General features: G+C 41.6%; 1 long non-coding RNA gene across 4 annotated transcripts in view; it reads right to left on the bottom strand.

The window, feature by feature from the left end:
* Positions 1-8982: 8982 nt before the first annotated feature.
* The window catches only part of LOC110145253 (uncharacterized), a 273926-nt gene continuing 256305 nt past the window's right edge, over positions 8983-26603 (bottom strand). For 3 of the 4 annotated variants that reach the window (XR_011487009.1, XR_011487014.1, XR_011487013.1), the window contains one exon: positions 8983-9160. This is a non-coding gene — a long non-coding RNA (uncharacterized lncRNA). Of the gene's footprint in view, positions 9161-15087; positions 15485-26603 lie in introns of those variants that run through there. The other variant, XR_011487012.1, reaches the window with a different exon arrangement.

Here is a 26603-nt window from a genome sequence, read left to right as displayed (position 1 = left end):
CTCAAATTGGATCAAAGTCCTAAATGTAAGCCTGGATACTATAAAACTCCTAGAGGAAAACATAGAATACTTTTTAACATAAATTGCAGTATATTTTTTGGATCCATCTCCTAGAGTAATGGAAATAAAAACAAATGGGATCTAGTTAAACTTAAAAGCTTTTGCATAAAGGAAATCATAAACAAAATTAAAGACAATCTGTGGAATGGGAGAAGATATTTGCAAATGGTGTAACCAAAAAGGGATTAATTTCCAAAATCTATAAGCAGGTCATACAGCTCTATATTAAAAAACAAAGAACCCAGTCCAAAAAAAATGGACAAAAGACCTAAATAGACATTTTTCCAAAGAAGACATACAGATGCCCTTTCAGATACATGAAAAGATGCTCAAATTGCTATTTTAAAAATGCAAATCAAAACTACAATGAGGTATCACTTCACCCCATCAGAATGATCATCATCAAAAAGTCTACAAATAATAAATGTTAGAGAGGGTACGGAGAAATCCCTACACCATACATCCCCTACAATCCTACACCATTGGTGGGAATGTAAATTGGTGCATCCACTGTGGACAACAGTCTGAAAGTTTCTTTAAAAAATTAAAAATAGAGTTATCAAAAGATCCAGCAATCCCACTCCTGGGCATATATATAGAAAAAAATGAAAACTCTAATTTGAAAAGATACATGCACTCCAACATTCATAGCAGCACTATCTATAATAGCCAAGACAGGAAAGCAACCTAACTGTCCATCGACAGGTGAGTGGACAAAGAAGATGTGGTGTACATACACACATATATATGTGAAAGTTGCTCAGTTGTGTCTGACTCTTTGTGACCCTATAGACTGCAGCCTGCTGGGCTCCTCTGTCCATGGAATTCTCCAGACCAGAATACTGGAGTGGGTAGCTGTTCCCATCTCCAGGGGAAATTCCTGACCCAGGAATTGAACCAGCATCTCCTGCATTGCAGGCAGATTCTTCACCAGCTGAGCTACCCGGGAAGCGTGCACGCACACACACGCACGCACAGACACACACACACACACACACACACACACACAAAATGGAATATTGCTGCTGCTGTTGCTACTTAGTCGCTAAGTTGTGTCAACTCTTTGCAACCCCTTCCTGCCAGGCTCCTCTGCTCATAGGATTTCCCAGGCAAGAATACAAGAGTGGGTTGCATTTCCTCCTCCAGGGGATCTTCCTGACCCAGGGATTGAACTCAAGTCTGCTGCTTGAAAGGTGGATTCTTTACTACCAAGTTACCTGGGAAGCCCACAATGGAATATTACTCAGCCATAAAAAGAATGCAATAGTGCCATTTGCAGCAACATGGATGGACCTAGAGATTATCATACTAAGTGAAGTAACTGGAACAAAGACAGATGTCATATGGTATCACCTATAAGTGCAATCTTAAAAAATTATACAAATGAACTTATTCGCAAAGCAGAAATAGACTTATAGACATAGAAAACAAACATGGTTACCAAAGGGAAAAGGCCAAGAGGGATAAATTAGGAGTTTAACATTAACAGATATACACTACCATATATAAAATATATAATCAATAGGGGTCTACTGTATAGCACAAGGAACTATATTTAATATCTAATAATAACCTGTAATGGAAAAGAATCTGAAAAGGTAAATATACACACACACATTTATAACTTAATTATTTTGCAGTACACTTGAAACACAGTGCTGTAAACCAACTATACTTCAACTAAAAAAAAGGGCCATGATTATGAAACCCAATGCTAAGTCAAAAATCCGAAATAAACCCAGAATCAATATACAGTCTCATTCATCCCACGGCCCTTTTTCTTGGCAAATTGGCATCAATAAAATAGTGCAGTCTAGGAAATCATCCAAGACATTTATTAAGCAAGCACAGATTAAAGACTTCTCAGTTTAAGAACCTCTTTTAGGGAAAGGAAAATTAATATAAATCAAGAGGTGACTGAAGCTTTCTGAAATCATGGGAGGGGCGGGGGGCAGTAATACTGGGAAGACTCACTGTTAGACACCATTTCCCACAGCACTAGCAGACTGATTAAGTCTAAAAGGGAGCCGTCTACATTCTAAATTGGAAATGAAAGCGGTGTGCAAAATACAAATTACACCCTCGCACACATAAGCACAACAAGCCCGTGAAAAGCAGCAGAACTGAAGGCAAACCCTCATCCCATTCATCTGTGTTGAAATGCTGACCTCTTGTGTCGAAGAGACGTTGCATCCTGTGATTCCACACTTAACCACTTGATGTGGTTTTTCAGAGGTTTGTGTTAAGAGAAAATGAAAGAACCAGTACAAACAAATCTCAAATATAATCCAGCCTGAGAAACTGCGCTTGACACAGAAATTATGTCTGCTCTACCTCTCACTTCAGCGTGCCTGCCATCCACTTTCTAGGTATTAGTCACTTATTCCAGTCCCAAGAAAAATACACTCAACAAAAGCAAATTAAGCCAGCATATCCCCACAAATCCCAACAAAAATAAATGAGGACATAAAGAAAAAGGAGATTGTGTTTAATTTCTCATTAGATCACGGTCCAATTGTCAGAATATTAATTCCATCTCCGTGATTCTCATTCATTCTAACCTGAATTCTCTTCATGGCATATGAGTAACTGCTTACTTTTGTAGTTAATAAGTGATTTCCTTCTCACACCATTTGGTTGATACTCATGTTTGGCCCTGGATGAATAATGAGATTAATACTCAAAAAAGCTAACTATTAGCTAATGAGAAAAAAATTCATATTGGGAGAAATTTTCAACTGTTCCATATTGCTCATATATTCAACACATTTTAGCACTAACTACATACCAGGCTATATAAGAAGAGGAGCTCCCCAGGTGCCTCAAGTGGTAAAGAATCCACCTGCCAATGCAGGAGACGTGGGTTCGATCCCTGGGTTGGGAAGAGCCCCTGGAGGAGGAAAGGGTGACTGAACAATATTTGTTCTATCAAGTTCACAAGGGTAAATATAAAGTGATAATCCATGTAGGAGTTTTAATCCAAGTTCTTCAGTGATCAATTCATTCAGCACATATGTATTGAACCTGGGTTCATCCAGGTGCTGGGATGACTGATCAAACCTAAAGTATCATCACCTGTATGTCACACCACTGTTTGCTGAGCCACTAAGAAAAGTAACGTCAGTTGAACTGTGCTGCAATGCCTGAAACAATCATCTAGTGACGCTGACATTTATCCCATGTATTCTCAGCGATCTCGCAATTTTTTCTGCTTTCAACTGCAACACTTTTCAAGTTGTGGTCATACTTGTGTATCGCAGTAGCAAAATGAAATCTGGTTTTATTCATATAGCCTCTTCATATAGGCTCTATGAAGCTCATCGTTGTTGCTTTAAAAGGAAATACGGAAAAGGGGGGAGCTGTTCTGTATTAACATCATTATTTTGAAACTAAAGAATATTTTAAATCCCTCTAATCCAAAAAAAAATGTAGAAAGGACCTGATTCAGAATTCAGAACTTTTAACTGAAAAGTTTATTCATTAAAAAAAAAAAAAGAAACTGTCCTTACTTTCACATTTTTCCATGGATCAAGAATTCATTTTGGCCAGATGGCGGTTCTGGGAGGACCATTTGGAGAACTGCAATGTAGAACTGAGGTCTTCAATTTTTTTGCTTATGTATTCTCCTAAAGGAATTTTTAAATTTCTATGTATGCCTTATTTTTAAAAGTAACATTTTCACTATCATTTAAATGGCTGTTATAAATGTTACTATTTTAAGTTATAAGTATCTTAATGTCATAGCTTTTAAGAAGTACAGAATTGCTATCACTCTTCTTGTGACAAAATATTTGCTTCAATACCAACTGTAAGACCCAGTGTCCTGTTCCCACGCTTTTCTTCATACACAATCACTTTTTGTTTAGGTGCTCAGTCACAGGACCATCATTTTAAAAACATTTTAAGCCACAATGAAATCCACTCGGGCAGTACCAAAAGATGTGCAAATAACTTGAACAACTAAGACCAGATTTGCACTATGACTGACAATGCCTGTGAAATACACATCAGTTTCAGAAATGCAAAAATGAGGGAAACGCGCACCTTAGGATTGAGAAACACGGCGGCCTGACCTCAGTGCAAGGGAGCCGTCCGGGCAGCCACGAGGGAAGAGCTGTTCTAGCTTAAGACAGAGAATTAAATTCAAACTTCATTTATGAGATAGGCTGCCTCTCCACTTTGGAGCTAGGATCCACACCCACATAACCTCCAACAGGCACCTGGGCTGAAGGCAGGCAGACACCGCTCCTCTCCTCCGGACAGGGGATCATCCCAGTGTGATCGCCAGACCTGCAGCCTCGGGCTCCGGTGGGCATCTCACGTCCCAGCACAGACCTACTGAATCAGAAGATGTTGGGATGGGCCCCACACGCTGTTGGTTCAACAAGCCCTCCAGGTGATTTCCATGCAAGTGAAAGTTTGAGAACCACTGCCTCGGGGGAACTCCAAAGATAAAAAGGCAAAGGAAGTTATCCTGCTTATTTCCTTTCTGTTATCCCATGGGTTTATAGTTTTATGTAAATGTCCAGTCTCTTCTCAGATGTCCCCAGAGGAGTGAAGGGGGAAGCTTCTGTTCCTACTTGAGCCAAGATGTCCAGGGGACACATCCTGAGGCCACCCTGGTGGTAAGGGCAGAAGCAGTGAGAATCCCCAAGAGGAAGGAGACTTCTGGAGAACAAGAGCCATAGGTTCAACGTGCTCTCACTTGGAGAGTTGTACACCACCAATGCTGGGAAAGACTGAAGGCGGGAGGAGAAGGGGACGACAGAGGATGAGATGACTGGATGGCATCACTGACCCAATGGACATGAATTTGAGTAAACTTCAGGAGTTGGTGATGGACAGGGAGGCCTGGTGTGCTGTTGTCCATGGGGTCATGAAGAGTCAAACACGACTGAGCGACTGAACTGAACTGAACCCCCAGTTTTTAAACATAGTGGTTTTAATAGGGTTTAATTCATTTTAACGAGGTATTGTTTTCTAAGCTGAAGGTGACTAGGGGCTAGGGGAAGGTATTGTTGTTGCTCCACCATTGCTCAGTCGTGTCCGACTTTGTGACCCCATGGACTGCAGCACACCAGGCTTCCCTGTCCTTCCCTGTCTCCCAGGGTTTGCTCAAACGCATGTCCGTTGAGTCAGTGATGCCATCCAACCATCTCATCGTCTGCAGCCCCCTTCTCCTCCTGCCTTCAATCTTTCCCGGCACTGGGGTCTTTTCCAATGAGTCGGCTATTCCCACCAGGTGGACAAAGTATTGTAGCTTCAGCATTAGCACAGCTCAAGCACATTGTGAGAATGTTTTCCTGCACTCTTTTCAGTTGTTCTATACTTTTTACATCTAAAGAAAGTCTGCATTTAGTGTCTTTAACTCTCTACAAAAAAGAGAGCGACTAAAAGATAGAAATCTTTAGGCTCAAGTGCCTTGGTAGGCTCATGTTTCTAGCTAGAACTCAATAATATTTTATTGTTCTCACCATTAAACATTTTCACCATTACCTTCTATTGTGGCAGGGAATTCTGGTTTTTCATCTGAGATCATTATCTAAAATTTCCACTTAAGGAAAGTTTATTTAAGTGAGAGATGCATCATTTTAAAGAACAACATTAAGAAAGTTATAGTAGAGGTAGTCTGAGGATACGGTATGTAAATGGAACCACTATATTAAGGAAGACTGTGGGTTGTTATTCTGGCGCTTACACTAATGAGAACTCAAATTCAGCTCCTCTCCTCAAAGTGCAAGTTTTTATCCCTAATTCAACCTTTAGGCTGGCTTACAGAAAAGCCACGTTGAGCTTAATCAACTGTTACAACAGTTGATTTAAACAAACAAACAAAACAAAACAGAGTCAGACAAAAAGTCATTCTACAAAAGGAGATTGTAACCAAAATTTTTAGGATAACATTTTTATGATAAAAATGTGAATTATAAAAAAAAATAAAATAAAATAAAATAATTTTTTTTAAAAATGTGAATTATGGTAATGTATCCTTTTTAATGACAAGGGGACAAATAAGATACAAACTCTTCATTACTAGTGACAATTAAAATGCACATAATTCTCACAGAGAATCATGATTATTTCAATGCTATGAACAAATTATCCTTCTGCAAGTAATCTTTTAGGCAGTTGGGTTTAACAAAATAGGGTTTTATTAACCCTAGGGCCAGAATTTCTCTACTACACTGTTTTGATTTTTTCCATTTTAATACATCTCAAGTACACTCACTAATGCTTCCCTCAGCATACGTGGTGATGGTAACGCTTAGGTATAAATTACTGACTACTCAGTTAATTTCCATTATTCTGCATAAGGCTCAGCATATAGAGTTACAGCTGTAATAAGTTAATTTCTAATCAGAAAATCATCATAGCATTTTCTTTGTAGAGCTTGGAACCAAATCTGGTATGATTACTGGTTGGGAGGATATGACAGTTTCCTGTAAAATAAAGTAAGTGATAAGAAAAGAGGACAGTCGCATCCTCCTTGGAAGGGAGAATGCTTCCAAGAGGGCAGAGCTTATGCAACCAGAACTCTCTTGGCAACCAAAGATGCTTTGACTGGATTCTACTCTTTGGCCATTTCTCCTTCTGGGATCCAATAGCCACCTGAGTAAATAAACACATCATGACTGTTACTGGATTTCAGAGTCTATTAGGAGCCAGCAGGCTGATTCAATCCTTACTGACAATCCACATTCAAGAGATTCAGAGCCAGGATCACTGAGTTACTAAGCTGTTAAAAATTAACAGAAATAAAAATTGAACCAGACTGGTATAACTTGGAACAAAGACGAAAAACAAGGTAACCCCCAGGGTGAGGTGAGGGCAAAAGGAACCAGTGGTTTTCGGCATCACGCTCCTTCCACAAAGAGACCTGGGTTGAAAGGGAACTGTTAGCCAGAGGGCCCTCGAGATAAAGTGGGCTCCTGCAGGATGTGTTCCAGGTCCTGGGAGACAGCAGCACAAATTAGATAATATTGTGTCCTTGTTTAATTGTTGTCATTATGTGTTGCAAAAAAATAACCTTGGGGCAAACAGTAAAGATAAGACTTGGCTGAATTTCCTTCTTTCTCTTCATACTGACGGCTCACAAAGTCTTGCCCAGCCATCTTTTCCGTTCCACAACCTGCTGTCATAAGGTCTTTCTGTAATTCTTTTCTGGTTGAAAGGCCTTAAGTTCAAGCCAGACTTCAAGTGTCTGGGGGGATGAAGTTTAGGATCCCACCATGCAAAGCTCAAGGCATCTGTCCCTTTCTACCTGCAGCCTCTCCCCCCAGTCTCCATCAGGAACCTGGGGGGAGTACCCCAAGGTCACCTGCTTGCTGCACCCACAAATCAATCACAGAAGAGTCATCCTGAGCAAGTCCCACCTCCCGTCTCCTCCGAAGAAAAGGACTGTGGGGATTCCATGTGCATTGCCTCAGTGTAACTATAGTATTTGTCTACATGTCTGTAAATTCAGGGTCTATGTTGAGGGTCCTTGTCACTTTAAACTCCGGGGCTTTGCCCAGATACAGCTGTGATTTTTGATGAAACAAATATACCTCCTTGCTTTTAGGGGTTTTCCCCAGCTCATTGTGTGGCTTTAGCTTCATCACTTAACTCACCCACTCTTTCATTTCCCATTTACAGTGTGCAACGTCATGACAAAGAATGAGTGACAGCAATAACTTGAGTTTAAAATGGGCCCTCCTTCCAGGAGACTTAAAATAATTCATGAGGACTACCTGGCATCCTTCCCAAAGCCCTAGTGAGGAAGGTTTTGTTATTCATACTTTTATATTTTGGTTCCATTTTACTGATACAAATACCAAGCACCAAGCTGTTGGAAAGATTTTTCTTGGGATCATTAAGCTATTATCCTCACTTGGCACTATGTTATCAAAAGCCTCTGATGGTGCTTTCCTGGTATATATTATTCAAGTTACACAGCTAAAAGTATTCCGCGTCAGTATCTGACAATAGGCAGAAATTTTAAAAATCACCATTAAAGCCAGAAACCTATCCCCTGGTTCTCCAGGCAAGAATTAGGGAAGAAGCTTTGTTACTTTTTTGCTCAAGGAACAGTTTCTATTTCTGAGTAAAGCGCAGGTTCTGTTGCTACTTCGGAAACTTAGCAGAGGAAGTCCAAGCCGTCTCCACTGCCGCACCACACGCATAACCAGAGCCAGGCTAGCACACGCATCAAGACAGAAGCACAGGTGGCCTTGCCAAGGTCCAAAGGTCTGCGCAAAAACCACCAGAAGCCAAGTCTCCGGAGCACAAACAACCAGGCGGAAGGTCTCCCAGGAACAGGATGTTCTGCTGCATTTCCCATTACCCTGGCCTCTGGGCAGGACATCAGTTTCCTGCTCACCACACGTCCCCTCTGCCAGGAAAAGAAATGGGATCTCCCTTGGAAGAGCTGCGAGACTATCCACCAAACCAGGGTCCTGATATTGAAGATGCAGTCTCTTTAGACCAGACCTTATGGGATTGCCCTGGTGGTCTGGTGGTTAAGACTCTGCCCTTCCAACACAGGGAGCATGGGTTCGATCTGTGATTGGGGATCTAGGATTCCACATGCTGCACATGCGAAGTGACTCCCCCTACCCATACCACCACCAGAAATATAGACTGAATCACAGAGAAGTATGTTTTTGTGGGAGAAGTGATACAAATAACTTTTCCTCCTCCAGACTTAGCATTCCATATTATCCAGTATCTAAATATACTGTTAGGTCTTACAAGCTACCTATACTGTGACCTCACTCCATCAAACTTAAACTTCTATTAATAGGGTAAATCAGCACTACGAAGAAAAAAGAAAGGAAAGAGGAGAATAATAAGTAGCACAAAAACATGACAAGGGTGGAGGTAATGGCCTACGGTGATTGTCAGAAATCAGAACGATGGGAGAGCAAGCAAAGACTCTTATCTTCACAGTTATTTGGAACCGAACTTTGAAATGCATTTGAAATATGAGAGCAGGATAAAATTCAGTTCTTGTATTTTGGTTTCTATTTCTTTGTTTTGGTGTTTTCAGCCTGACACGTGGAAGATGACACTGAGCATTTCTCAATGACCGTGGTCTAGCCAGCTGTTGTACCACGATTTTCTGGAAGGAAAATACAGGCACCATTAGTCAAGTCTATTCACTCTCTTCACTTCTCATTTCAAGACCTACTTCCCAGTTGTGCCTCCAGCAAGGAATTCTGAGTAGAGTAGGTCAAGGCCCTCAAAAGATTTTTAAATTTTTAAATTCCTTAGCTACGAATCTTAAGAGATAATTTTAAGTAATCGTGCCTTCTATGTGTTCAAAATGTTTGGGATACTCTCTTAGGTACATCTCTCCAATACCGTCCCCAGGACTTTGGCAGTTTGCAGAGAGTGAAACTGATGAAGAGAGGTAAAATGATGGGCTTGATGTGAGAAATCATGTCCAAAGATGCCTAGACACGTAACTGAGAAGAAGATTCCACCCAGTCAGTCTGCCGAACCAGTCTCCTGGCACAGCAGGCCAGCTTTGACCTTGGCAGCATCTTCCATCTAAAGAGGCAGATGCCAAAGGGAGCATTAGCATTACACAGCACAGAAGCAGCATTGCAAGCACAGCATATAGATGTGGCTCCCTGCAATACAGAAGATTTACCTGGTGTCCCCAAACCCCCAGTGGACTCACAAGGACACAGACCTCTCGTCTCCCAGCTACTATGTTCTAGGCTTTGTGGCCTCTTCCTTCCAATCTGACTATGAACATAAATAGTATTTTAATCATTTTTCCCTTTCTCAGGGAAAATTCAAAGAAATTCTCAGGAGTTCACTGCCATTGTAAGGTAATAAGTATAATTTTACCTATCATCAGTCATCATTACACAGATACAGAGAAATCACAGTTGGCTCAGTCATTAAATGAAAGACTTCCTTTATCTTCTTTTGGTTGAAAACAGAGGAGGGAAGATCAGGCTAAAGGTGGTTTATACCAGAGCTTACTGACAAATTAAAGTGTGTATGCGTGTGCATGTGGCTGTATGATTAACTTCTGCTTTCATATTGTAATAGACTCTTGTAAACCTCAGAGTAAGTTTTAATTTGTTGTAGTTCTGTTTCACTTTCAAGGTCAGGGTTAAACTCATCCATTTAAATTGAAACCTTGAATGTCTTCCAGATTCTGTTCAAATATTTTTCATTTAACTGTCTAAAGATCAAATGTAAATATATCACCTCGGCAAAACAGCCTAGTACCTTGTATATGCTTAGTGTATAACAAGCATTTATTGGTAAGTCTGTTCCCAGTTTTACTGCCAAAATATAATTTCAGATGATTCACAGTTTTCTGGATGGGGTCTTGAGCTCCTTGCTTAACAGGTCAGAGATCTAAGTTCGGAGACTTTAGAGGAACGACTTGAACTGGAACTTGCTTCTCTAAGTCCATATTGAGTACTCCTGGAGGTATACTGTGGGCTTTATCCCCAAACCCTGTTATGGAAGCACATAAGAATTCTGTGAATCAAAATGATGCAAGGGGGAAGCACATTTTGGACAGATAGCAATAATAGTACAGGTCTTACTAGGAAGTCCTTTCACAGGACAAACGGCAGAATGCATTCGTTGTGTGGATATCTTTTGTCTCTGAAAGCCACCTCTAGAGGGAAGCACACCCTTCGTAACAAACAAGAGTCTCCTCGGTTTGGAATAACAGCCTGGAGTGAAAACCGAGTGGTGTTTGAAACACTTATTAACAGCTTTAAATAAGGAGAACTCACAAATCTATCAAGCCCAGTATACTTTTTGTCTGTGTGGGGGAGAAAGGGGGCTGAAATGAGAATGTAACTGTGAGCCTTTTCTCTTTCCTCCCTCCCAAGCACAGAGCTTCTAATATTTAATAGCAGATGAACTTGAAACTTCCCTTATAATACCAGCCTGACACTTGATTTTAAAAGCAGAAGCAAAGAACAGAGTGAAAATGAGATGTGTACAACAACTACCGCCAGCTGAGTGTTGCTGGAATCCAAGTGGTAGGAGCCGAGGCCGGAGAATTAGGCAAGAGACGGCCACAGCGGGCCATGTGTGCCCGGAAGGGAAGCTGAACTTGCTCAAGTAGATTCCAGGAAGCAGTGGAACAGCTTAGCAGAGAGGGATGGGGTCAGAGCTGTGTTTCATGTGGATCATTGAGGTAGCTCTGAACTGAGCAGAATTGAGGGCAGCAAGTCTAGAAACCAGGAAGCCAGTTTAGGTGGCTGGGCCAGTCCAGGAAGAGAAGCCACATTTGATGACGGGAGCAGTGACAGATGGGAGGATGGATTTTAAGGAATCCATGGGAGGGGAAACCAGCAGAATGTAATGATCAGTTGGATGAAGAGAGTGAGGAAGAGAAACGTTAAGGCTATTATTGTATAACTTGGATCACCGGGTAAAGCGGAGGTGATACAACAGAGAGAGACCGAGTTTGGAGGGACATGCTACTTGGTTTTTGAAAAATCCAATCTGAAATGTCTGATGAATCCCCAGGGAAGGTACCTGACAGGTAATGGAATTGGTGAGTCTGAGGCTTGGGGAAGGAATCTGCGTAGGAGATCGAATTAAAGAGTCATTAGCATACAGGTGGTAGTTGAACTCCAGAGAGGAGATAAATTCACCCAAGAAGAGGAGCTATAATGAGAAGCAGTGAGCTGGAAACAGACACTTAGGGAACATAAGCGTGTGAGTGGTGGGTGCAGAGAGAGGAGTCTGTGGTTAAGAAGAAACAGAAATGAATGAGACAAACTGGGAAAGATACTGTTACCTCGGGGGAGCAGCAGTGCACATAATCCACGTTGCCAAATGCCCCAGAAATGTATCGCACAACAAAGATTGGAAAAGATCCATTGAATTTTGCCCTTAGAAGAATACTGGGGGCCTTAACAAGGGCACAAGCCAGATTGCAGGGGGTGCAGAGTGAATGGATGGCACCTCGAGTGGTCACACTGAGTATGTACGGTTACTCTTCTAAGAAGTTTGGACAAGGGAGAAGGGGACATGGGAGATTTTCCAGGGAACATGAGGTCACAGATAGATTTCCTTTTTAATGAATGGCAGGGAAACAAATAAGCTTACCATCTGAAGGGAACACACACCTACAAGAGGCAAAGATGGAGTTTCAAGACAGAGAATGACTTTGGAGCCTGATCCTGGCAAGTCTGACTGGCTGGGCCCAGAACGAAAGGGGGCAACCCCTCTCAGGAAACTGGAGGAAGAGTCTGAGAGCTGTTAGTGCAGCTCCGTGTCCGGGTCTGGGGGAGGCGAGAGATTGAGGGAATTCATGCCCCACTGCTTCTGTGGCAGGGAAATCCATTGAGATATCACTTTGGATATTGCTCACATTACTGTAGTAATCTCTAGTGAATGAACAAGTCAGCCTTTGTGTTGTGTTTCCTGGTCCCGCCTCGAAGCACTGGGATGACTTTTGTGCTTCTGGGGATGTAAGCGAGTCTCTGGGACACCAGGGTGGCAACTCCCTCCCAGCCTTTCCTTTTAAGTGTTGGTTTAATTCAGTTCAGTCGCTCAGTCGTGTCCAACTCTTTGTGACCCCTTGGACTGCAGCACGCCAGGCCTCCCTGTCCATCACCAACTCCTGGAGCTTGCTCAAACTCATGTCCATCGAGTCGGTGATGCCATCCAATCATCTCATCCTCTGTCATCCCCTTCTCCTCCTGCCTTCAATCTTTCCCAGCATCAGGGTCTTTCCCAATGAGTCAGTTCTTCGCATCAGGTGGCCAGAGTATTGGAGTTGCAGCTTCAGCAGCAGTCCTTTCAATGAATATTCAGGACTGGTCTCCTTTAGGATGGACTGGTTGGATCTCCTTGCTGCCCAACGGACTTTCAAGAGTCTTCTCCAACACCACAGTTCAAAAGCATCAATTCTTTGGTACTCAGCTTTTTTTATAGTCCAACCCTCACATCCATATGTGACTACTGGAAAAAATAGATTGGGCTTCTCCAAATGGTCATTAGGAGTGAAGAACCCTATGGTGTGACTGGGCTCACAGCTGAGGTCAGAGGAGAGAGTTGGTATACTACAGTTGAAGAAGGTGTGAGACCCTGGGGGTGGCTTCCCTGGAATGAAGAAAGGGGCCAGAAGAGGTAGCAAGTTGTGCAAGAGGCTGAAAGCCATGCAGTTCCCTGAAGCAGTTCCTTGAAGACAGCAGGCTCTCTAGAGAGGTGGTGGGTAGCTGTGAGAGGTCCTGAGTTCCCCAGCCACGAGAACCTGGCCACCTTGCCTGCATTGGGCAGGGGTGGAGTGTGGGAGTAGGCTTGGGGAACGAAGCCTCCAGCCTTACCAGGGACCATTCTGCCCAGATAATAAATGAACAGCAGTAAGTGACCCTGATAAGCTGGAGGAGGACGAACTCTCTCTCTGAATTTCCTGGGCTGAACCATCCTCCAGGGAGGCCTGACTGTCCCTAAAGAGAAGGCGCTCCATTAATGACTCCTACTGAGCATCACCACTCTTGAGGGACAATTTGTAACTTCAATTAAAAAAAAAATTGCAATATGACCATTCTTGCACCTGAGCATCATGGAGAAACTTCATCCCCAACACATCGCTATTTTCTTGACAAAGCAGACAGAAAGTTTGCTCAAAGTGAGGAGAACATGGAATGGATATTGAATGAAGGGTCTGAGTCACATAAAATCAGTTTTTAAATATAGAGTCTTTAGGCTCATGGGATCAAAGAACGCTGATATTGGAAGAGAGCTGCTGAACTCAGTCTAGGTTCTGCTGCGTCTCTTAAAGACATAATATTTTACCAATGAGAATAGAGTTCAGAGAAGCTAAGGAGTCTATCTAAGGCCACCCAGCATCACAGCACTTCAGCTGGTTTAGTCTCATCCAGTCTATCCTCAAAGAAGCCGCCCCTTCCAGCACCCACCTCCTAGCACCAGCATGCTGCTTGCACCCCTTCACCCACCACGGTCCCCCTGAACAAGGGTGCCCTGACCTCAGGGCTCACCACGCAAAATGACACCAGCTTGGGCTGTCTGGCTGCCTTCCCACAGCTGCCCTCCAGCCGCAGGACAAAGCCATCCCAGATTTGGACCTGGTTTCTGGCCCCGCCGACAGCCCCGGGCAGCCCCCGCCAGTCTCAGCTGCATGCTGAGGAAAGGATGCTGGGGAAGGATGATGTTGAGGAAAGGAAGCAAGGTGACCACCGCAACGCCAGGCTGAATCCTCGGCCTCCCGTGGCTTTCACTTCACACCAGAGGCAACGGAGGCCTCTGAGCAGTGCGGGGGCTTGCCCACACACCTAGGGAGCCTTAAATCAACAGGAAAAGTCTGCTCATTCCGGCTTTTCTCTTTCCAACCTTCTTCTCCAAACACGCAGCTCCTCAACAGACTGTGCAGAGGACAGCAGAAGCCACCCCGGGTGAAACTCCCCACGAGAACGCACTGTCCAGGTCACCCTGGCTCAGGCCCATGCTGAGTCCTGGGAGAGCTAGCAGGGCCTCCAGTTAACTGGGTCACCTCCACACTGAGAGGACTGGGGAAAGTGGCCTTCTTTGCTCAGCTGCTGGGAAATGAATGGAATCAAGGAACAGCAAGGAAAGAAGCTATAAGAAGACTAGGGCTTCCCCTATAAAGCGAGCACCCCAAGCCCTGGGTCCTTCAGGAGAGAAAGGCCAAACAGCAAGAACCAAAGCAGAAATCTACACTGTGAGTGCTGTTGGCCAAAAGGTAACCCAGCAGCTGAAGCTCAAGGCATGGATGGGGCCCAAACCTGGAGACTGAGCTGGGTGGGAAGGGAGAAAGGCTGGGCAGGACTGGCATGGACTCATGTCAGTTTGCTGTGTGAGGCAAGAGAGCTTGTTTTTTTGTCTTTTTTTTTATTACCCCCTCCCTGATTGGCAGCTAGAAATAAAACCACTCCAGTGCAGTCATTCCTAGAGATTCCCTGCCATTGCTCCATCCCCAGGTGGGACCTACACCTCGGTTTCTAGGATCTCCATGACCAGGGTATCTCATGGGAGGGTCAACATGCTCTATATGCAAAATGATCTTAAGGGTACACAATGATTTTCATTTTAATAGTTACATGTCTATCAGTTCAGTTCAGTTCAGTTGCTCAGTCATGTCTGACTCTTTGTGACCCCATGGACTGCAGCATACCAGGCCTCCCTGTCCATCACCAACTCCCAGAGCTTGCTCAAACTCATGTCCATCAAGTCGGTGATGCCATCCAATCATCTCATCCTCTGTCACCACCTTCTCCTCCTGCCTTCAATCTTTCCCAGCATCAGGGTCTTTTCCACTGAGTCAGTTCTTCGCATCAGGTGGCCAGAGCATTGGAGCTTCAGCTTCAGCAGTAGTCCTTCCAGTGAATATTCAGGACTGATCTCCTCTAGGACGGACTGGTTGGATCTCCTTGCGGTCCATTAATTATGACAATCAGTACTAAATTTTCTGTTTATGAGGGGGAAAATTATTCAAAAGAAAAAAATTCTGAGGCAACTAAGACAGCATTATTCTGACAAAAAGAAATGAAGGTGATATACAACAGCCCTGAATCTGGGAAACGCTGCCCAGGATCTTCCCAAGCAGGGACCAACGTTAGCTACAGTCTGCTGTGTAAGAGTGCCAGAGAAATGCAAGGTTTGAAATAGCATAAAATAACACGTGGTGTGAATTCTCCCACTCGGTGTGGACACCCCAGAGGTTTGTATTTGTTGTGTGTGCTTGTGGGGGGCTCTTTACTGATCTCTTGTTTAACTTTCCAGATAGCAACATTTTATTTTCCCATATTACAGCTGGGGGGGGGGGCTCTGGAGCCTCCTTCATCCCAAATCACTTAACAGAACCAATTATAAAGAGCCATGAAGGGCTTCTGATTCCAAAGGCCTCCCTCTTTCAAGAGGAATAGCCAAGTATGAGGAGTAACTGTTCCATCTTCTTCCAATGACATGTTGAATGCCAGGGTATCTCATGGGAGGGTCAACATGGGGAGGCCACGTTAATTTTCATATGTGACATAAGACAAACATTGGCCCATGAATGGTTATACCCCTGCCTTTTCTTGCCATCTCTTCATCATTTAAGGATGGGAAAGCAAAACCAGTTAGACAAGGATTGGTCTGTAGTAACCTCCGCATCGTAAAGCCTTCCAAATCAGTGACATTTAAGTCTACATACCCACCAGGCAGAGATAGTAACTTGGTTCAGTGCTGGGATAACATTGAAATGTAGTAAATGTTGAATGTTGTCAAGGAAATAATTTCATTAAACTCTGACCTCTGTTTCAGCTGGTTTCTTTCAAGAGAAGATAAATAAAAGCAAGAAGAGCTAGAACCATATTAGTGCTGACGAATATGCAGAAATAAGGAAAATCGGCTACAATAGAGCACAAGTTGGTTGATCCAGCCGAGAAAAAAACATGAATAATTTGATATTTTTGCTAAAAGAACTGAATTTTTTTCAACAAATTGACCAAGTTCTTTACCGCTTTTGGTGTAGACTCTGCCTGCATCTCCTAGTTTGGATGTGGAAGATCACACAAAACTCCCCATCTGTCAGTTTTTCCTCCCTCCCCCTCCAGTTTGGTTTTATCAGTCTCTGCCTGTAAGGAAAGGAAGGAGTTGTTGTTGTTTTAGTTGCTGTCATGTCTGAGTCTGTGTGACTCCATGGACTGTACCCCGCCAGGCTCCTCTGTCCATGGGGATTCTCCAGGCAAGAATACTGGAGTGGGTTGCCATTTCCTTCTCCAGGGGATCTTCCCGACCCAGGGGTTAAAACCACATTTCCTGCTTTGGCAGGTGGATTCTTTACCACTGAGCCACCTGGGAAACCCAAGGGAAGGAGAACGAGACATATAACCTGACGCTCAAAGAGAAAGAAGAGAAATAGAGGTGGAGAAAATGGAACAGAGCTTGAGCTTCTCTCCAACGTATGACCGAAAGTTTTCTACTCTAGGGAAAGCTCCTGCGTCTGCCGGGCGCCCGGCTTTCCCACCGTAAGTAAAGTAGTAGGCTTCCTTCGTCACAGATTCTTAATCTAGAATTCACAGATTCTGTAAGAGCGACATAAATGTTCTTAAAACAAGTTCAAAATATAGTGAATATATAATTTAATTTTTGTGGGTAGAGAAGAATCCATAGTTATTGTCTGAAAAAAAAAACTGTTACCAACCACTGTCCTAGATGATTTATATGGTCACTTTCTGACCTTGTATCTTATTACTACCATAGGCAGAGAATCAGAGGAAGCAGTAAACAGCCATGGGTCAGAATGACAGAAAATACAGAAGGCAGAGAAGTTATTGTTTTCCTTCTTCTACCACCAATACTGAGCACCTAAGACTTGTTCACCTTTCCCCAAAGTCACTCCAGGGTCTACATATCCATAAGTCATGGGCTATCTCCTCAAAAGAAAGGAATCTTGAGTGCAGAATACAAGGTGTACTAGTTTTATGTCAATAATTCATAAAAGAATTCTCGGACCTTCACGAACTAGATTTGCACAATTCCTAACACATATTATTTTCATTAGCTTTGACAGAAAAGAAAATCCTCATGACAGCTTCAAGTCAAACTTCAGAATGACTCAAGCCACAATGCTGATGGTTGAGGCTTCTTGCGAACTGTTTTGATCACCGTCTCAAACTGCAGAGGTTGGTAATCTGAATGGGAATTGAGGCGGACAGGGGTGGGAAGAAGCAATAATAAAATATGAGCTGTCGAAAAGACACCGTAATTAAAAACCCCAAACAGGCACAATTGTCTAAAAAATGAAGCCCCTTGGAGACACCACTACAGCCACTCTGTCCTTAATAAGCTAATGAGAAAGCTGGCTGGTATTACCCCTCCCCCACTTCCTGTTGGCACAGAGACGTAACTGGGAGGAAGCCAGCAGAAGCGTCTCTTTTGTGTCCACCTCTGAGGGGCCAGCTAACACTCACCAGACACAGAGGGAAAAGATGTCCTAGGGTGAACCATATAAACTACTATTTTTGTAAATAAACGCTGGTCAAATATTGGCAATGTCATATGGCTCAACTAGTAAGCAGAATACTTCCAAAGAGGACATTCTAGCCAATTTGGCATTAGCAAGGTGCTCCTGACTCATCTTTCATTGGCAAAAATAATTGAGACTCTGGAGAAAAAGACAAGAGATGGTTAACTCACTGTGAAATCAAGTCGGTCCATCCTCAATGATCATAACAAAGTTTAAAAAGAAATGTTCAAACACCAAAACATCTCTGAAGCCAACTCAGAAATAGTTACGTGTCTTATAGTATTCAACTGAACAAACCTCTGTGCAGAACCTACTGTACAAAGCACAGGCTGCTGGCTATATAACCACTTGGGATTAATCTTAGAGGAAAGGAGAAAGAAACCCTTCCATGAACGGGGAAGAGCTAATACCTCAGGAATTATTTGCTAACAAAGAAAGGTTTCTGGATTATCACCATCATCTTCAAAATTATTAGATTTTTTAAAAAGTAATCTTTTGTGCATGTAAGCACAATCGTCATCAGTCTGGATATATTAATGTCATAATTTAACCAATTCCCAATTGCTGGATATTTAGGTTATTTCTAATCTTTTTATATTATTAATTTTTCTGTAAATAATACTCTTGTATATTAAAAATAGTACAGTTTGGCAAAGGCTATTTTATATCAAGGAAGTTTGACAACCACTGGAGTTTAAATGTTAAAGTTTAAAGTTTCCTATGAGTTTAGGAGTGGATGGAAGAAGCATTCAGGTCAGCTGCTCAGCCTCTCACAAGGACAGAGTCTAGTGGTTCCTCTCAACTGAATTTCAACCAAGACTGTGAGACCAAGGACAGTCCTTATCCCCACAAACCCAAGGGAAACTCTGATTTCACCAGCTTTATAACATTTCTATTTAAATTATTTTTCAATTCAAAGTTCCCAGGGCTTTTCTTAGAGAATATACCAATTTAAAAGATCATTTCCCCTATAAGAACCTACTGACTATCACAGGGAACCCTATTCAACACACTGTGATGACCTATATGGGAACAGAGTCTAGAAAAGAGTGGATAATGTGTATGTACTACTGACTCACTCTGCTCTAAGCAGAAGCAAACACAACATTGTAAATCAACTATACACCAAAGAAAAAATTCATTAGAATAAAAAAGAAAAATTAAAACAAAATGTAAGCATATTGAAGCCACTGAAAGCAATTGGTTATAACTAGAGTAACAGGTAGAGACAGGAATTTGGGTAAGGATGGTATTTAACATATTTTTTAATATTAGATAATGGAGGTTCCAGTATGCCATACTTGTAATTTGAATTTACCTTGAATAAGCTAGCAACCTAATCAGTAATTTATGTTTTACCAATGACCTGTTAGGCTACAGTCCATGGGGTTGCAAAGAGTCAGACACGACTGAGTACATACAATGTTTTGATATAATTATTTTCAACAGTGTTGATAACAGGGTTAAGAATTAATACTAGGTACATTATATAGATGAGGAAACAAACAATATGAATGGAGTTTCTCAGAAAAGCAAAACTTTTAGTGTGGCAGCTCTAAGTAATTTGTCTCTGACTTCAAATCTAATATTCTTTCAACGAAATATCTTGCATTTAACAGGTACTCAATTAATGTACTATGAGCTGATATTTTACTAACAGCAAGAACCAAATAATTCAAGAGACCCAAAAGTAAATAAATAAAAAGGTCATTTTTCTAACAGCTAGTTTAAAGCATTGGGTATGTCTGTTTTGCCAGTTTTACTGATATATAAAACTGACTCATAGCATTGTATAAGTGTATGGCATACAACATAATGATTTTACATATATATTTAAAAATCCATAACCTCATATAGGTATAACTTCTTTCCTGTATGAGAACTTTTAAGATCTACTTCCCTTAGCACCTTTCAAATACACAATATATTACTGTTAACTATAGTCACTATGCTGTATGTTATATTTGCAGAACTTCTTCATCTTATAACTAGAAGTTTGTACCTTTTGATCACCTTCATCACTTCCCTCAGCCACTACTCCCTGCCTCTGGCAACCAGCGATCTACTCTTTGTATTTATAAGTTTAATATTTTAGATTATACATATAAGTGAGATCATAGAGTATTTGTCTTTCTCTGACTTATTTCACTCAGCCTAATGTCCTCCAAGTGTGAGATAATACCTCACTGTGGTCTTGATTTGCATTTTCCTAACGATTAGTACCTTTTCACTTGCCTGCTAGTCATCCGTGTGTCTTTTTTTGAAAAACTGTCTATTCAGTTTTTCTGCCCACTTTTTAAATTGGAGTGTTGGGGTTTTTTGTTGTCATTACCGAGTTGGATGAGTTCCTTGTCTATTCATATATCTTTTATATGTATTAATATAGTTTAGATGTTAACCCCTTATCAGACATAAAAGTTGCACGTATTTTCTCCCGTGCTGTGGGTTGCCTTTTCATTTTGTTGATGGTTTTTATTACTGCACAGAAGCTTTTTAATGCAGTGTGGCTGACATGGTTAGATCATGACAGTAACCATTAAGGTCATGTTAGGAGGAGAAAATTTTAGGAGCACGGAGAGTAGACCTGAACTTACTGTGCTAGTGTTACTGGTTATTGGGCATCCCAAAAACGGGTAATAAAGACTTTATTATTTCTAAATATAGGAACATAGGGAAACTGGGCAGTGGAGCCTATATTCTAGAGGGGTCACCAGTAAAATTTACAACCTCTGCCAGCAGGAGCAGGGCTCTTCTCCAAGGAAGGCCCATTTGTTTGTTCAGCATTATCCTGAGGGAACCAGAAAGGGACAGCTTATTAGAGAGTTTAACAGTTTCATATGTTAAACTCTCTAATAAGAGCAAGCTTGGTGGTTGAGTCAAAATATTAAAACAGATAATATGCTGACATGCATACAATTTTTAAATTCACAACTTATACTGATTTAAAAGTACACACATTGTCACATTGTTTTCCGAGCATTTCTTTCCCTAATGCAATAGTGAAGCCAACTGCAGCCCCACATATACATATGTGTGTATGTATACAATACATATGCATATGCATATACATATATCCATGTGTAGAGTCTTCACTAGATCCTCAGTAACAGTGAATCCACAAGTATTGATAATAATGATAGTAATAGTATACAGTAAGTATTAATTATTTTATAATAAACTACTATAATAATACAAGACCAGCTAGAATTCTATACTGAGAAATAAAATTTAAGATATGACTCTTGCCATGTAAGTTAGAGAAAAAGAACTCATAAAATTAGTTTACAGGTTACCAAATGAACTATTGATGGGACTCAGAGCAATAATTCCTGAAGTGTATAACAGGCCCAATGAACAGTATAGGGGGAAGAGAAATTCAAATGGGGGCTGGAGGAGTCAGGAAGCACTGACGAGGTAGAGCATCAATCGGCAGCTTCACATTGACTTTCATTTTTCCATGGTGAGAGAGGAAATGCAGGGGTTACCAAGTGGAGAGCCAAGACAAGCAAACACAAAAAAGCAGGAAATGGCATCTTTGGAAGTTGGTGAGTGTAGAACAGTTTGGCTGGAATAAAGGGCCAGATTTTTTCTGAGAGTAGGTAAGACCTAAGCCTGGTGGGCTGCCGCCCATGGGGTCGCGCAGAGTCGGACACGACTAAAGCGACTTAGCAGCAGCAGCAGTTCTAGTTGAAATACTAGAGTCTGAAATACTCCTAAGTCATAAGTCAGAGTTTGAAATAGTCTTACAGGCAATACAACTCTTGTCCCAGCAATGGGTTAGTACCAGATACTCAGTTTTGTAAAGCAGTTCAGCTCACATTCACAAAAGGAGATAATACTAAGTTCACTCATGTTTCTAACCTGCAAAGACAAATGAAAAGATAGCTCCGTTCAGCACATTTAAAAGACTCATCTGGGCCTCCTGGGGTATCCCCTTTGGTCTTGTAGCTTGGTACTGCTCTAACAGAGCAGACAGATGCTTTGAGTTTTTAATATTTTTCAGAAAAGCTCTTAGAAATAGTAACTGGGATCACATGAATAAATCTTCAGCAGTTAATGAAAAGACCTTGGGAAACCCCAAAGCCCAAGAACAGAAGACAGAAAGAGAACAGATGAGTGTTGGGCAATTCTAACCAGAGCCACTCAGTTCCTCATTTCTGAACCAGCTGCACTGCTGGTAGACATCTGGGCTGAGGAGTGCCATCTGGTGAAGGAAGCAGGATCACAGTAGAGCAGAAAAGCCATCATCAAAACAATTAGGATCTGTATGTCACTTATAAATTGTCAAACACTTTCAAGACACAAGATGTGATTTAAAACTCTCCAGAACTGGTGAGGTCACCGGGATGGTTCTTATCCCCATTCTAGAGATACGGACGCTCTCACTGCCTGTGTACGTAACCATCCTAAGCTATTCCCAGTTATTCATTAACCTGGTATTCCAACTTCTAGTCCAATGGTTTTTTTGACTACAGAATTGGTTTCCTCTGCCTTAGAGGCACAAAATAGCAAAAGAATGAATATAAAGAGAATTTTGTCTTTTATTTTACTTAATCAAAGATGTTCTTAAGTGTCTTGAAGACTTTATTACTGATTCTAAAAAACATATCCCCAGCCTAATAGCCAGGTCATTAGAAAAGACCCTGATGCTGGGAAAGATTGAAGGCAGGAGGAAAACGGGACGACAGAGGATGAGATGGTTTGACGGCACCACCGACTCAATGGACATGAGTTTGAGTAAACTCCAGGCGATGGTGATGGACAGGGAAGCCTGACGTGCTGCAGCCCATGGGGTCGCAAAGAGTCAGACATGACTGAGCAACAATAACAGTGAACCTAATATCCTGCCAGTTTTAGGCCAGTTTGTGGGGGTCACCCTGTCTTTTTTAAAGGGGATAGAATTAACACCTAAAGGCACTCTTTATACATAATGGATTAACTAACATCTCCCCTATGCAAAGAATGGCACTGGTCATCCTTAGGAGAGCTGACAAAACTGTTTCTCAACTATTCCTGTTGTTTCATGGTTTGGATGAGGATCCTGGCAGTACACTTATTTTTGAAAAGGAACCTCTAGGTGACCAGAAGGAAATATTGCACTTCGACCTGCCTATGTGCTATAGAGTCTTTTATAGTAAAGGTGATGGTAACAATAACAACTGTCATTTACTAAGAATTTACTACATGCCAAGGACTAGCACACATGCCGTCCACATATCTTATTTCATCTTCAGAAGAAAATTGGGAAGCAGGTGTTATTACAGATAACAACTTTGAAGCTCAGAGCAGTCAATTAACCTTGTCCAAAGTTACACATGGAACAAGGGGCAGAAATGAAATTTAAGCTGAGATCAATTTTACTCGAAAGCCACCCCCTGGTTCCGTACACTTCACTGCATCAGAAGGTACATTCTCCGGTTCTCATTGCATGACTTGACTGCTTCTCCTCCCCCCCAACCTCAACCGTTTCAGAGAAAGAACAGACTTGCAAGCAAGCTAACAAAAACAAATGGCTGGGCAAGTTGGGCCCTGACATCTGAATCAATGTTGAAATCAAAAATAAGTACAAAGTCATGAATAATATAAGAGTGCAACTTGAAGGAATGTCAAGAAATTATAGACTCATTCATTGCAATAATATTCACTGGGAATCTACCATGTGCTCCATAATGCACTAGAAGCTGAAGATGAAAAAAAGAAAAGTCATCCCTCCTGCCTTTGAGGACTTACATTCTAAAAGGAAATACAGGCACAAAAATGGTTGCCATACAGTTAATAAGTATGCACAAATTAAAGAGGGGGCTCAAAGATGAGAATGATCCACTCTGTTTGGGGCCCCAGTCCCAGTTTGGATGCTTGAACTGGGTCTGGAAGTATGAGTATGAGTCTGACAGATAAAACTTTGTGGGAATGATACTCCAAGATAAGAGAAAGAAAAGATTCAAAGGGATGGGATATAAAAATCGCACTGGAGTTTGGGGGACATGTGAATAGTTCAACATGGCTAAAGTGTTGGCGTAGAAATAGAAGACTAGTGAGGCTTGTCACGGAAAGCTTTGAAAGCAAGTCACCCCGTGTGTGAGATGCCGGAAGAGAGACTATTGCAATAAATCGGGAAAGAGAGGATGAGGGGCTAGGCAGAGGCAGCAGGACCAGAAGAAACCAGTTAAGGAAGAAAAGTAATAAGGAAGACAAATCAACAGAGCTGAACTTAATGACTGATCAGAAGAAAGGGTTTGACAGGTGATAGGGAGAGGGGAAGGGTCAGAAGGAAGACATTCAGGTTCTGCATTTGGGTTGGATGAATGAATGGGTAAGGCAGGAAAAAGGTGAGGAATTCAATGGGGAGTAATTTGTGATAGTGGTATCCACAGAATCACTTTCAGTGTCCTATCTTTTTGCCTTTTCACACTGTTCATGGGGTTCTCAAGGCAACCATTCTCTTCTCCAATGGACCACGTTTTATAAGAACTCTCCACCATGACCATGTCCATCTTGGGTGGCCCTACACGACATGGCTCACAGTTTCACTGAGTTAAACAAGGCTGCCTCCTAGAAATCTGTATGCAGGTCAAGAAGCAACAGTTAGAACCGGACCTGGAACAACGGACTGGTTCCAAATTGGGAAAGGTGTACATCAAGCCTGTATATTGTCACCCTGCTTATTTAACTTATGCAGAGTACATCATGAGAAACATTGGGCTGGATGAAGCACAAGCTGGAATCAAGATTGCCAGGAGAAATATCAATAACCTCAGATATGCAGATGATACCATCCTTATTGCAGAAAGCAAAGAGGAACTAAAAAGTCTCTTGATGAAAGTGAAAGAGGAACATGAAAAAGGTGGCTTTAAACATTCAAAGAACGAAGATATGGAGCAGAAACTGGCAACCCACTCCAGTATTCTTGCCTGGAGAATTTAATGAACAGAGGAGCCTGGCGGGCTACAGTCCATGGGGTCGCAAAGAGTCGGACATTACCGAGCGACTAGCATACACACCTTTGTTTTACAGCACTGTGTACCCATGAGTAGCACGTGTCTTTATGAGAAATATGAAGGCTTGACTTACGATACACTTTCATATATAAGGATTCAAAGATACAAATGTATGAATGAGCCCATTTTACTGAAATAACTGATATTTTTGAAACATCATGTGTCATGTGTCTTTAACCAGCCAACACTCATACTTAATCTACTTATTTTTTTTATTTGTCTGTCAGGTGAGTAGGACAATGTAACTATGCAACCTTCCCAGATGAATCCCAGTTCTTCCCTCTGATTCCTCCTTAGAGAGGCTTCCGGAACACTTCAGAGATTTTCTCGAGGTTGAATTGCAGCCACAGCAAAACAAAACACACAGCTAAATTAAGCTAAATGATAACAGTACCTTCAGAGAAGGAATCTCATTTTTAATCTTACAACAGATTGCATGACGATTCCCTGTCAAGTAAAGTGACTAGAATTTTAACGGTTGAAATAAGCGTGTGTCAGTATGGGTACAGGTAAGTTCCACAAGTGTCGCCATTGGCTTAGTTCCGGTATAAGGACTAATGACTAATATCGTTTGCCAGGGTATTTTGAGATTCCTTCCTTTTATATTTTTAAGCAACATGTGATAATATTACCTCACGTTAAGAAATATACTGTACAGAAAGACATAAAAATAATCATGTATTCACTCTGAACCATTTTCAGGGCCTTTCAAATGACTACGTGTCTAGTTTCTGTATGGCCATTGTAGGCCATGTCATTTCTGTTGTGTTAATCGATGGCATTATTGTGAAGGCCCCTCTTCATGTTTTTTCACGTCTTGTCTAAGAAGTCTTCAGCAAGCTCTGGGTTCTTAAATCTCTGATACATGTTGAGTTACTTTTTGTACTAACTACGTGCAGTTTAGGTAGTGGTTTTTTTTTTGTTTTGTTTTGTTTTGCCTAAGGATGTTCAGTTGTTCTGGCACCAATTGAATAGTTGAAAAGACCATCCTGCCTCTACTAAACTGAACTTAGTTAAAAACAAAAAAATCTGCTGGGCATATTAATTTTTGGTCTGGTTCTGAGTTCTTTATGTTATCCTATTGATCTGTGTATTTAAACCTCTGCTAATACCACATTATCTTGAATGTTGTAGCTATCATTAAATCTCAAAATTGGATAAAGTACTTCTATTTTCTTAATATTTTTAAAAATTGATTTAGCATCACATGTCAATTTTTCTTTTGGTTTTCTGTATAAGTTTTAACATGTGCTTGTCTATAAATTAAAAACATCTTGGGGGCTTTTTATAGGAAAAAAAAAAAAGATCATGGCATACAGTCCCATCACTTCATGGGGAACAATGAAAATAGTGACAGACTTTATTTTCTTGGGCCCCAAAACCACTGCAGATTGTTATTGTAGCCATGAAATTAAAAGATGCTTGCTCCTTGGAAGAAAAGCTATGACAAACCTAGACAGCATATTAAAAAGTTGAGACATTACTTTGCTGACAAAGGTCCATATATTCAAAGCTATGGTTTTTCCAGCTGTCATGTATGGATGTGAGAGTTGGACCATAAAGAAAGCTGAGTGCTG

Source organism: Odocoileus virginianus, chromosome 3, assembly GCF_023699985.2.
Source record: "Odocoileus virginianus isolate 20LAN1187 ecotype Illinois chromosome 3, Ovbor_1.2, whole genome shotgun sequence".
Classification (NCBI taxonomy): Eukaryota; Metazoa; Chordata; class Mammalia; order Artiodactyla; family Cervidae; genus Odocoileus; species Odocoileus virginianus.
The sequence above is the reverse complement of the archived record's forward strand: the minus strand, read 5'-3'. Positions and strand labels throughout refer to the sequence as shown.